General features: G+C 44.7%; 1 protein-coding gene across 4 annotated transcripts in view; it reads left to right on the top strand.

Moving 5' to 3' along the window:
* Positions 1 to 13477, top strand: part of ZMIZ2 (zinc finger MIZ-type containing 2) — a 109317-nt gene that overhangs the window by 40476 nt on the left and 55364 nt on the right. Inside the window, exon 1 of one of the 4 annotated variants that reach the window (XM_054997416.1) lies at positions 9552 to 9576. The exons of the other annotated variants lie outside the window; for them this stretch is intronic. The gene's annotated coding sequence lies outside the window, so the exon portion shown is untranslated. Of the gene's footprint in view, positions 1 to 9551; positions 9577 to 13477 lie in introns of those variants that run through there. 4 annotated transcript variants of the gene reach the window in all.

The following is a 13477-nucleotide window of genomic DNA, read 5'->3' as shown; positions in this document are numbered from 1 at the left end:
CTGTCTGGGAGTCAAATCTAAGTAAGTACTGCTTCTGCCGTCTTTCCTCCTCTGAAACTGGCCAGAAGCCGTCACTGCTGCCAGCATTCCTCCTTTCCACTCCCAATACAGTGCTTAGTTAATTTATTTACATGTTAATCTTGCCCTTCCTCTGGGAAGCTCAGAGTGGTGTACAGGGTTCTTCTCTCCCTATTTAATCCTTACAACAACAACAACAACATTTGATTTATATACTGCCCTTCAGGAAAACTTAATGCCCACTCAAAGCGGTTTACAATGTTGTTATTATCCCCACTACAAAACACCCTGTGGGGTGGGGCTGAGAGAGCTCCAAGAAGCTGTGACTGACCCAAGGTCACCCAGCTGGCTTCAAGTGGAGGAGTGGGGAATCAAACCTGGTTCTCCAGATTAGAGTCCTGCGCTCTTAAATACACCAAACTGGCTCTCAAAGTGAGAGAGTCACCGTAAAAGCATTATGGCTGACAAGGAATTGGAACGAAAATATCCCTTGTTCCAGTCCAGCACTCAAACTACTACACCTCAATAGATTATAGTAACAAGTGAGGAGAAAAGTACAGTTGTGAGTGCAAAATGGACAGAAACTGAAGAACTGCTGGTTTAGACTTCCAGAAATGGCAGAAATTCTGTTCTGTCCAGTGGCAGAGAAAGGCCCAGCCCCATGCAGAGAGGCCCACTAAGTTGGGTTGTTGGCTGACAGACCTAAAGGCTAGCCAAGTGGCTAACAGCATTTGATGATAGCTGGGCAGGTTCAGTCTTTCTTGGTCTGTACTTCCACAGAGTTTGGCTACGTTCACACAAACAAGTAGCAGTGCAAACCTTTGACACTTTAACTTCTCTACTGTTGACACTGAGAAAGGAAATAAACTACAAAGGATCAGAGGTGCAGATTTAAAATGTTTGGGGGTTATGTGTGTGAATGCTTCAGAAGAGTGCCCTGCTGTCCCCCACTCTCAGGTGCCTCTATCTGTTCCTAAGAGGAGAGTTACTTTTACTGTAGGAAACAGAGCCAAGAACAATTTTGGAGTAGCTGTGTGTGTCTTCACAGAACATGAACCTCTAGGACAAAAAGCAAACAAACTAGATCATGTACTCTACCATTTAATACATGCATGAGTCATATAGGCATTCCCTCCTAAATAACCCCTACAGCATTCTTGTTTACTTACTTTTAATATGTTTTTACTCTTCCGTCAAAGAGCTCAGAGTGACATATATGGTCTCTCCCTCCTCCATTTTATCTTCATAGCAACCCTGTGAGGTAGATCAGGTTGAGAACCAATGACTGGAATAAAATGACTGACTGAGTTTCATGAAGAGCAGGTAATTGATACAGGGTCTCTACTCACAAACCTAAACCAACACTATAACCACCACACTACTTTGAATAATAGAAACAGAGCTGGAAGGGACTCCCCCAGGGTCATCTAGTTCAACCCTCTGCACAATCCTGTTCCAGCTACCCACCCTACTTCCCCAGTGACCCCTGCTCAATGCCCAAAGGAAGGCAAAAAACCCTCCCGGATCCCCAGCCAATGTGGCCTGGAGGAAAATTCTTTCCTGACCCCAAAGTGGTGATCAGCATGACCCTGAGCACATAAGAAAGCACCACAAAAGCCAGGCATTGGCTCATCCCTTCCTGCCTTCCCTCTCACGATCTGCCTAAATTCATACTGAGTCGCAGAATCAGCATTGCTGACAGATGGCCATCTAGCCTCTGCTTAAAAACCTCCAAAGAAGGAGAGCCCACCATGCCCCAAGGAAGCCTGATCCACTGAGGAACTGCTCCGCCACGAAGTTCTTGGGTCATGTATGTTCTTGTAAATGCAGCCCTTGTTATCAGGGGTCTACAGAATGAGGGTATCATAACCCAGTGCCTGCAGTGGACCGGCAATTCTGTTCTCTTTAACATTTCTGCATGCTCTTCAGCAGGTCCTGACTAGTGACGCTGAGTTAGGTTCAAGTTATCTTTATGGTGAACAACTCATTGAAGATGCTGTGCTCCTTTTGAGGTGCTTTTTGGTTGTGTGAAAGATGATAATGAGAGATTCAGTGGATAAACATTTTTCTCTTTTCCGTAATGCTAGAATTTGAGGGTGGCAAGTGAAATTGATGGGCAACAGATTCAGGCGACCTCCCACCCCCCAAGAAAAGAGTACATTTTAGTGCGGTGTGTAACATGGAATTCTCTGCCACAAGATGGGCTTTTGTATAGTCTAAAAGAGGATTATGAAAATGGATTGGTCCATTCAATGGTTAGAGAGTGGAGTGGTAGTTAGTGTTGAACTAGGATCTGAGAGACTCAGGTTTGAATCCCCTCTCTGCCGTGGAAGCTTGCTGGGTGACATTAGGCCAATCACACACTCTTGGCCTAACCTACCTCACAGGGTTGTTGTGAAGATAACATGGAAGAGCAGAGAATGGTATAAGCTACCTTGGGTCCTCATTGGTAAGCGATATGGTGTATAAATGAACTAACTAAATAAAAATAAATAAATTGCTATTAGCCATGGACTAAGTGGTACTTCCAGTGACACCCTGTCTCTGAATGCAAGAGGGAGGATGCTTGTAGGCCTCTGACTGACGACGTTATGCGTCTAGATGGACCCTCTTACTGATTCAGTAGGATTGTTTTCGTGATGTTCACAGCTTAAGGCCAATATTACTGGCAATGCTTTGGCCGATAGAATAAAGCAAGAGGCAGTCTGTTGTCAGTACAGATCGCTCTCGTATGCTGAACTCTGCTCCGGATGATATGGGCCAGGTTGCAGGAACAAACATGGCACATGATATTATGCAGAAACCCAGGGAATGGAAGAAGGCTGGAGGATCTGCCTGTGTCTAGCCACGCAAGGACAACCTATGGCTTCATCTCCAGCATAGATGGAACTGAGCATCATGCAGCCTTCTGGCAGCCTCAGTCTCTCCATATCGGCCTGGCCCTTGAGGAACAGAAGCAGGAGTGGCTTAAACTCTCCTTTCCCCAAACCACATGCCACAGCCCTGCAGATCCAAGCAACCAGATACCCCTCTGTGCTGGATTTTAATGCTTCAGTGCAGCGATGTCCAGCATGGATCCATTCCAACTTGGGTTGGAAATGCTATATTGAAAGTGGCCTGGCATGCAAACCAGAGGGGAGTAGTAGGCGGGAGGATAGGTGCCAAGAGGTATCCAGCTGCTCCCTGAGCACTATTGTTTGTTATCTGGCAGTAACTAACTACTCTGTGTGATGTTCTTCCTTTGGTCTCCCTAGAATTGGGCACAGCTGGGTTCTCTGTTGTTCTGTCTCCAAGGCTGAATCATGTACTCCACAACAATATTGTGGCCCGAGGCAGAGGATGCTGGGGGAGGCAGCTGCTTCATATCTTTTATCCCTTTGCCCCTGTACCTTCCCTTAAGTGATGGGCAAAAGAGCCAGTGGGCTGTAATGGTTAGCCTGTCTGACTAGGACAGGGTGGAGTTCTGGGTTCAAATCCCAGTTTGGCAAGGAAGCACACTGGATGGCCTTGAGCCAGTTCCTTAGCAACTTTACAGGGGTTCTTGTGAAGATAAAAGCATACCTGCTACCCTGAGCTCCCAAATGGGATTAAAATGTGTCTAAATCAATCTCTGAAATCCATTCTGGGGTTTATGGGGTATGTTCTACTCCAACATGGGCAGGAATGGATGGCAGCTATTCTAATTCAAATGTTTTAGAAATATAAAGGATGCATAACATTTTAGGGTGAGAAAACAGAAGAGTCCCCAGTGCTTGAGGATCTTGAGAGAGGTGGAGAGAAGCATATCCTCCCCCCCCCCCGCCATAATCGAGTATCCCAGTGGAGGCAGAGCATGTCGTATTTTACTGTTGCCTTTAAAAAGTGGGTAGTATTTTCTCAAATTCCTTCCTGAGGACTAGTTTGCTGGAAATCAGTCACATCCTTACTGGAACCTTTCAGCCATATCCTATAATCCTATACATGTCTACTCAGAAGCAAGTCCTACTGATTTCTTTGGAACTAACAGTGCAATTGTAAACAAGAGTTGCGTCCTTCTAAGCTCGTTGACTTTAATAAAATGGTGTAAATTCTGTTTAGGATTGCCCTATTAATCTCAAGTGACTGTGTGTAGGATTGCAATCCTGAGTGAACCATCCCAGATGTTCTGGTCAAGGGACGGGTGGGGGGGAAGGCATGCAGTGCCTGCTGTCCCGTGAGCTGTACTAGCTTTACTGCTTAGCATCACTGCACTATGTATCTTGCATTTATGGTGGTAGATGTGCCTCGTGCCTCTGCACCCATCATTGCAGAATTTGGGCTGAGGTTTTATGGCAAAGGAATGGTGTTTTTCTGTCCTAATCATCTCTGGGATACTCCCTTGCAAAGGATGGGCTAGTCTGTCCTCTTTCGCCTACCCTGCTGCAAACCCCCTTCCCCCTCCCTCTCCACTTCCCTAGAAAACTCTGCATACCATGTCCAACTCTATTCCAAACTCCCAGCCTCCCACACCCAGCCTTGCCAGTTGGAACAGATCCGATTAACTCCTGCAGTGCCAGAGCTACCTCGCACCGCTCTATGGAAAGGCGGCTGGAAGCACTCGGAGGACCTCCACCGGGCCCCCTTTGTTCAGATGGGAGCCATTCCATCCAAACAAGTGGTCTCCCAAAACACATGGGAAAAAAGTCACAAACCAAGGGCATTGCAAACTTTTCTGCACTTCTGTGGATTAATGGCGATACTTCAAAGTACAAAAAGCTGACCTTATCTTGCAGCTGTTAAAAATATGCATAAAAACTACCATCTTAAAAAGTTTAGATAGCACATAATCTGCGTTTGGATGTATTCTTTTTGTTGTTTGTTTAGTGTGAACTACTACTCTTGACTCATTCTTTCTGCTGTATCCTTTCTGGAATTTTTTTTTCTCAACTAAGATGGCTCCTTTCCTTCTGGCAAGGGCCCTTTTCCTTAAATGGTTGCCTGACAGGTGGGAATTCACATGAACCCCTGAAGCTGCCCTGTGGTGAGTCAGGCCATTGGTCTGTCAGGCTTGTCTACTCTGACTGGCAGCAGCTCTCTAGGGTCTCAGGCAGATGTCTTCAGCGTCACCCAGCACTGAACCTGGGACCTCCTCCATGCAAAGCAGATGTTCTGCCACTGAGCCGTGGTTTCTCTCTAAATTGAACAAGTGCAGCCTTTCCTGACAGAGAAGTACAGTGGCGGGGAAAACTTTACCTGTTGGATTTCTGCCTATCCCATGTTTAAAGTATTTTATTCAGTATATACGTATCCTGCCCTTCCTCCAAGGAGTTTAGGGTGGTGTACATTATTCTTCCCTCCTTTTCATCCCTACAACAAGTACAGGTGTGTTTGGGTCAGGGGGTGGCTGGGGAGTGACCTTAAAATAGTCCTTGAAAGATGTATGTTTGCATGGGCAATAGTAATATTCCTGCACCACTGGCATCCATTGTTAGATGTAGGACTTATGGTGAAATATTGTGTGCTTTAAGCAATGAAGGGAGAGCACGATAAGGAACAGCTTAAGAAACAGGTGTGTACGGATGAATCCCGGTAGCATCTTGGCCTCCTGTGTTTGGGCCCTGCTGCAGTTTCCTGCTGCTCTTTAGGGGCAGCCTCTCATAGAGAACATTACAGTAATCCAGTCCCAAAGTTGCCATGCCATGTGGATTCAGGGTGCCAAAGTCCCCCTCTTCTACAAGAAGGTACAGCTGATGAACCATCCAAGGGGTACCAGCTGTACCTTTTTGCTAAGAGACAGGGACTTTGGTATCTTGAATACTACAGATAGCAGCTGTTGATCAAACTGTAGAACTGATCTAGAATCCGTGGACTGTGACTCTTATCCTTCAGGAGGAACGTGATCTCATGAGGAAGAAGATGGTTCACCAATTCAGTCCAACTGGTTATTCATCTTAATTGAGACTAATTTGTTTAATCTTCCAAGCCCATATTAATCCCAAGCATTGTTTCAAGCCATCCGGTCCATTCTTGAAGGAAAAAGAGAAACAAATCTGGGGGTTATCTATATGCTGAGGACAGCATAACTTCCCAGAACCTCCCCCTGAAGTTTCAGGGAGATAGATGTCAGCACAGGAGAGGAGGTGGAACCTTCTCCCTGGATGCCTCCCATGAAGTTGAGCAGAAGTCTGCCAACATCATCTTCTGAAAATTGACTGCCGTGTAGGATCAGAACCAGTGTAACGTGCTGCCTCTGCCTCTCAACCTAAACGGGCGATCCAGAAGGATCAGGTGATTACTGGAAGCCACTCTGAGAGGTTCAAGAGTATTGACGAGCTCATGTGCTCTGGCTATTACAAGCCAGGGCGACCAAAGCAGTGTCAATCACAAAACTTGTCCAAAGGCCAGATTTAAATGGGTCAAGATAATCCATCTCATCCAAGAGTTCCAGATTCAGGACACAGCTTGTGTGCCTGTAATAGCTGTGTTATGTTTAGAAGGGATAATTTTCCGCAAATGGAGGTTTGGGCACCAAATACTGCTCTGTAATGCAAGAAGCCAAAATACTACCTTTGTGCAGTAAGCAAGGGGAGCCTCCTCTCTTGTTTAACATGGTGACCCTGTCAAGGAAATTCACCTGTTGTTACGAGAGAGAGAGAGAGAGAGAGAGAGAGAGAGAGAGAGAGAGAGAGAGAGAGAGAGAGAGAGAGAGAGAGAGACTAGTTGTGTATTCACTCCTTGAGTAGCCCGTTAATTAGACAAAGTAAAGTATGTGAATTGGGGGAGTTCTTAAATAAGCATATTAACCTGAGCTGCGGAACTCATTGTCACAGGATTTCTGCAAGAGAAAAAATAGCAACACTGGAAGATGAAGAATATCGAGATTACCCCCCCCCCCCAGCTTGGGTAAACACTTAGACATATACCGGGGAGCAGTGATTGTATCATCTGCTGCCTTTCCCCAAAACAAACAAAACCTTGTACTCCAAAGTAGAGACAGAGACATTATCCACCCTCTGTGCATACAAAGCGGCTCAGCCTGTTTGCTGAATGAGTTTCAGATGCTTAGAATCTCAGACCCTTAACCCATTGGTGCCTGGTTCTAGCATCCCTATTAGTTAGCCTGTGAGAAGGATCCGCCTCTGATCTTGATCACCCCTCCCTCGGTGTGGCCCCCTCCAATTGGCAATGTTAAAATACCAGCTCAATGTCAGTAGCTCTTGGGGTGTTTGTCACCGATTCCCATCCTTAGTTCTCCATCTGTACAATATAAATAAAAATTGTATGCTCTTGAAGTTGCTTCAAGGATAAAGACTGTAAGAGTCTTTATACCTCATATGTTGAACTATGAAGTGACTGCCATTTTAATCAATTTCTGAGAAAATATGCATAAGATTTGCAACCTTAAAGTGATATTCCAACTGCAGATGTTTGGATAAACATATGCAAAGGAGAATGAGTGCCTGGTATCTTTCAAAAGGTATGTTAGAAGCAGGTGAGTCTTTACCTGTCTCTGCATGACAAATTATACCTGTAAAAATATCACACACCTATTTAAAGGTACAGAAGCCCTGTCCTCCTTTGCATCTCCTCACTGGCCACCTATTTCTGGACAAATTCTTTTGCGCTTTAAAAAGTTTTCTGACAGGCATAAATTTAGCAGTCATATCTTTACATTTCCTGCGGAGGGGTTGGGATGCTAAAAAGATGAGCTGGTGAATTTCTGCCTGCTGCTTTTCCCCCAGGTGTCTTGCCTGGGGGAAAGAGGAAACTCAGATCTAACAAAACAAACATTCCTTCAAGAGTAAATGGACTTTGTGTTAAAAGCCATTTAGACACTTTTCCCTGCAATAGTTCATAAGAGTTTAGGGCAGGTTTGACATGGTTGGAAGTCACATCACAGATAAAAGTCCACTGGGATAGCTTCCATATGTCCTTAAAACATGTTTTGCAATGAAGTTGGTTCACACATTCAGATACAAGAAGCCGAGAAGTATGTGCTCCTGTGTACCAATCTTTGGGGTTTCTGATAGGCTTTGTGATCGGACAGGTGAACTTATATTATGTAGTCCCAAACTATGGCAGAGTTGCTATTTTCTGATGGAAACTTGCTTGGCTGACTTTTCCTAGCTAATCTGTTTGGTCTGTACTCACCCACCCTTCAGTGTTTCTTCCAATGTGTCACTGCTTTTATGGCTGGGCATTTTAAAGGGAAAACCCCTCACAGATGATGGCTAACTTAGTACTCAGTAGACTGAAAATCACTAATTGGAAGCTGCTGATCTGGAGGGATAGGAGCTAAAGCCTCGCCTAGAATTAATTTAGGGTTTACCATACGATGGGATTGCGGTTTAATGGTGGAAATTCTAGGTCATCCCAGCAAAGCATAGGAAAAACACATCAGTTTTTGGTGTCCTAAAAGTACAAGTAAATGTCAGTTTATGGAGTCCTAAATGCTTATCTTCCAAAAAAAACCTCACATTCTCGGGGAGTGTTTCTTATGTTTAAAGGACCCACTTTACTTTAATGATGCACTATAACAACAGGAGGTAAGAATTACAAAGCATTCTGCGCACCAGAAAAATTGAAACACCCCAACCCACCCCAAATACCAGCCCCTATGAAGCTTTTATTTTCCTTCTCAGCTTCAGTAAGTAGGATGTGGGATGAGGTTGAAGTTGGCCAAAGCGAAACATTATCTCCAGGTTCTGGAAATGTATGGATTCAAGTGGCCCAGAGCTCATTTGGGAGGACAGCAGCTTCCTGGCCCTTTCCGTTGTTAGCAACCCTGTGGGATTCCTGGGGCACTCCACTTTGTAGCCCTTTGCGCACAATCCATGCTTTGGACTAGGTGCTGCTGTATGACAAATTCCAGAGCGCTGGCTCCTGATCCCAGGGGTATATGATTAACGTTGGTCCAAAACTTATTTTGGGGTTGCAGAATGGTTGTAAAATACATCTGTAGTTAGACTCGATAATAGGGAACCAGTACCTTCAAGCAGGAAACTGAGTGCCAAACTCTGCCTCAGTAATGTTTAAATACAAGTGCGTATGTGTTAACCCCCCCCCCCACACAAAATATGCGTATGAGTGAGTATTAGTTCATGTTAGTACAGGCCTTCTCATGGCTCTTTCCCTTTTTCATATTTTGAGACTAGTGACTTGGTAATTTAAGGCTGTAATGATGGGGGAGAGGGGAGGAATGTGGTTTTTGTTTCCTTCCCCTTACAGAAATGGAGGGTCCAGGCAGAACAACCCATCCAACACCTGCTTCTTCACTTGGGTGCAGCCCTTCATATACCAGCTGAGTACGAAACTTCTCACCCTTTCTTGGAGACTTAGATTAATTAAGCACAGGCAGTGTTTTGCCAATCGTTCATCCATATCACATTGCCTGGTGTACAAATCTCTAATCGGCTAGACTCTTAGTATCGGTGGTGGTTGTTTGACAAAAAGACCGGGTTTACCTCTTCAAAACTCCTCACATAAATACAGTACTTTACTAGCCTTCCATTTCTACTCCTGGGTTTTTTTTTTCTGCCTTACAGGTCATTTTTCAAGGAAGTAGACTCAATATTGCCAGACAGCTTCAGCCTTTCTCTGGTACGTGGACATTGCAAGGTATTCCTGCCAGCGCCACAGCTTTAAAGTGGAGATATAAAACTGCTTGCTATGCAACACAGCCTTTGGGGTTCTTACTGTCCTTAATTAATTTATGTAATGAAACACCAAAGGTATACCAATTATTGGAGGAATTTACTGAGTAAAGGTGTGGAAGATAGTGTCGGGGGGGGGGGGGAGAAGTGGCCTATATTGGGAGCAACTAGCTTGCATTTCTTCAAGGATACCTTGCAGATAACGAGTGTGCCTGTGCTCCAGGATATTTGTGTAGGTGTGGGTGCGATGCAGCTTTGCCACACAGGGGGAGAAGCAACTTGTCAAAATTCCCTCTTCTGCTCCTGTGTGGGAAACGACTCTTCTGCATCTGGTTGCATCTGCATCTGGTTCCACCAAGTGGAAGGATGTTTCAGCAAGGATGATTTGCTCCACCCTGGCTCTCAAATTGCAGCAGGATTTTTTGGGAAGCATCTGCACAATGTTGTCTCTCTTTTCCATGGTTCCTTCTCCTTTGCTGGATGTTCCCCAGCACCTGCTTCCTTGATCTGTTGCTTCCAGAAACATTCAAGTCCGAGCAGGTTAGCTCACAAGTGGACAGAAGGGTGTGGATTTCTAAACCTGGAACCCACATCTGGTGCCACTTTTCCTTCTCCATTTCTTTGCAGTCTCATTCCTCTTCTTCAGCTGCCAGCAGGCTTTTTTTTGGTAGTAAGTGGTGGGTGTATCAATGTGTCCTGACCTGGATGGCTCAGGCGAGTCTGATCTCATCAAATCTCGGAAGCTAGACATAGTTGGCCCTGGTCAATACTTGGAAGGGAGATCACCAAGGAAGTCCAGGGTTGCTACATAGAGGAAGGCAATGGCAAACCACCTCTGTTCATTTCTTGCCTTGAAAATCCCATGGGGTAGCCATAAATTGGCTGCAGCTTGACAGCACTTTACACACACATCACTGTAACCCTATAGGGATATACCTACTATTGATTTTCTTAAGACCTTGGGCAAAATGGGAGGTGGGGAATGGCAGGAGCAAAGGAATGGGGAGGGAATTCCAAGGATCCCCCAGGGTGGTGGCTTCGTTGCTACTGTGAGTGCTTTTGCATCCCCCACACAGAAGTATCTGAAATACCTACCTTGAAGGGCTTTACTCTTTCCTTCCCCTTTCCCCATCACCCTGTGAAATTTTGAATTTTTGAAAAAATACTAGCTTGTAATCTTGCCGAGAGAGAGAGAGTAAAGAAAATGATCTTTATGAAAGTGCCGCAGCAAGTGTATCTTTCAGCCCTTTTTGTCAGACTGAATATTATGAAGTAAGAATGAAAAACGGAGAGGAGGAGAGGAAGCAAAAAGGGTGTGATAAAACTCTCTGCTTTCTGATATTTGAAACCTCTTAAAATGGAACGAGAGAGGCACTTTCTAGACTTGAAGGGCAATACTATGCAGAATTGTCTGCTCAGGGCAATACTATGCAGAGTTGTCTACTCAGAATTATACCACACTGGGTTCAGTGGGGCTTACTCCTGGGTAAGTGTGCAAGGGATTTCAGCCCCAAATGCAAAAAGATTTTTGGTTGCAGCAAAGCTTGCTGGGATCAAGAAGCAATGACCATGCTCATGCCTGTTGAAAAATAAAAATATAATATACTCCAATTGAATCTTCTTTTGAACGCTTTGTATCATCTCCTCCCATGCTGTTGTTTGCAGCTTTTAGTATAAATGTGTCTATCTAATGGATGTACGTTTCACACATCTGATGAAGTGAGCGCTAACTCACAAAAGCATATGATGGAATAAATTTTGTTAGTCTTTAAATGTGCCCCTGGATTCCTGTTTTATTTTGCTACTGTTTATTATTCTATTTGTTTATTTAGGAAAATGTTCATCTCCTTCTCCGGAGGACCTGTTCAAGGGGGTTACAAGGAAAAACAATATAAAATTATCATCAGTTACCAATATTATGTTACTTGTAGTCTGCCTTTCTTACTCTGACTCAAGGCAGATTACACAGTGTCAGTCAGTACCATCAGTTTCAAATACATTTCAATAAACAATGTTAATAGGGTATATACATGTAAACTTGCAAATATTTAAAAACAGCCAAAATCCTATGCAGCCAGGGTCATTAAAACAGTGTGAAGATATCCATAAAATGGACCTCAGATCATAAAATAGCTTAAAAAAATTAAAACCCTTACTTAAAAGCCTGGGTGTAAAAAAATATTTTGGCTTGACGCCTAAAAGACAGCATGGGTAGACAGCAGATAGCGTCAAGGAGTAAGGCATTTCAAATGTGAGGTGCCAGTAGAGGAAAATGCCCTACCTCTAGTCACCACCAGCCTCACCTCTGAAGGCAGAAGCCCAGAAAGCAGATTTAGAGGTAGATCTTACAACAGACTAACATGCTTATTATCCATCTGGAATTCTAAACATCACTATTATTTGAATCTGGTGCCTAGATCTGATCCAGTCCCAGAGTCCCTTGTAAAGGCAAGCACACCTTTTATATTTTACATTTTATATTCAACATTATATTCAGTCTTATTATGTTCAGCATATTAGCTTGCTAACTTAACTATTTAGCTTAACAATTGATCTGTTTTAATATTACTTATATTTAAGTCTCCTTAGTTTACAGCTACATTTTTTTTTAAAAAATGATTTTTTCCCCCCTGAAATTCTTGGTTTGACCTGTTATGCATATAAGAAGTTAATGTTGCCACCCCCACTCTGCCATAAAACTTGCTTGATCTTGGGCCAGCCCCAGTGTCTGTCTTGCCTCTTACAGTTTGCTCATGAAGGTAAAATGGAGCAAGAGCAAATGCTGTTTATTGCCCTGAGCTCTGTAGAAGAAGAAGGGGATTTTTTAAAAAAAAGGTAATGTGCTAGGGTTGCCAGTTCCAGGTTGAGAAATTCCTGGAGATTTGGATGGTGGAACCTGGATAGAGGGAGATTTGGGGAGGGGAGGAGCCTCAGTGGTATATAATGCCTCAGAGTCCACTCCTCAGAGGAACATTTTCTCCTGATCAGTCTGGAGATCAGTTGTCATTCCAAGAGATCTCCAGCCACCAGTGGAAGTTGGCAACCCTAATGTACCAAATAAATAAATAAATGATACCTCAACAAACCCCTTATTAACGAAGCTGGAGATGAATTTTAAAAGAGGCAGTGTTGATGCGCAAAATGTATCTTTCTGTGTGTGTGTGTGTATTTGACAAAGGGAGCTTTAACTCTCAAAAGCTCATACTGTGAAAATCTTGTTGCTCTCTAAGGTGCCACTGGACTCCAATCCTGCTGTTCTCTCTCTGTCTCTCACATGACAGCACAAGGCATGTTGAGCCTGCAGAGTCATATTTCACTGCTGCTTGGGGGGAGGGGGGAACCCCATAGCCAAGGGTGGGAGTGCAAAGGCCTTGTTTCTTCTCTGGGCCGGCCTGCCTCTCTCGCTCTTTTTCTGGAATGTCAGGGACAGGGAGAGGCGTGCTGTGTTTTTGCCTGCCCGGCCTGGCTGGGGTGGGGGGCAGAGGAGAGGGCAGCCGGCTGCTGCTGGGTGCCGCTTCATTGCGGTCTCGCTGGCTGGCTCTCTGCAGCTGGAGGAGGCTGCATTGAGCGAGCAGGACGTGCTGTTCCAGAGGCCGCCTGACGCTGGGGCCTGGAGGGGGAGTGGACTGACACTGTCATTGCCTCCGAGAAACCAGCCTACCTTCCCAGCAGGGTGGCTAGGGATGCAAAGAGAGGAGAATCCCTTTGCTGGCTGTACCAGTGTGAGAGGTGTGGGCCCCCTGTCCTCTCTTCACTCTGGTTTCCCACAAAGCAGGGCCCTGCAGAGGACTTAGCTTTGTTTCAGAGACTCAATACCCAAATTTTAAAAAATAGCGACAACCTTTATT

The sequence above is a fragment of the Eublepharis macularius genome, chromosome 14 (genome assembly GCF_028583425.1).
Source record: "Eublepharis macularius isolate TG4126 chromosome 14, MPM_Emac_v1.0, whole genome shotgun sequence".
Classification (NCBI taxonomy): domain Eukaryota; kingdom Metazoa; phylum Chordata; class Lepidosauria; order Squamata; family Eublepharidae; genus Eublepharis; species Eublepharis macularius.
The sequence above is the reverse complement of the archived record's forward strand: the minus strand, read 5'-3'. Positions and strand labels throughout refer to the sequence as shown.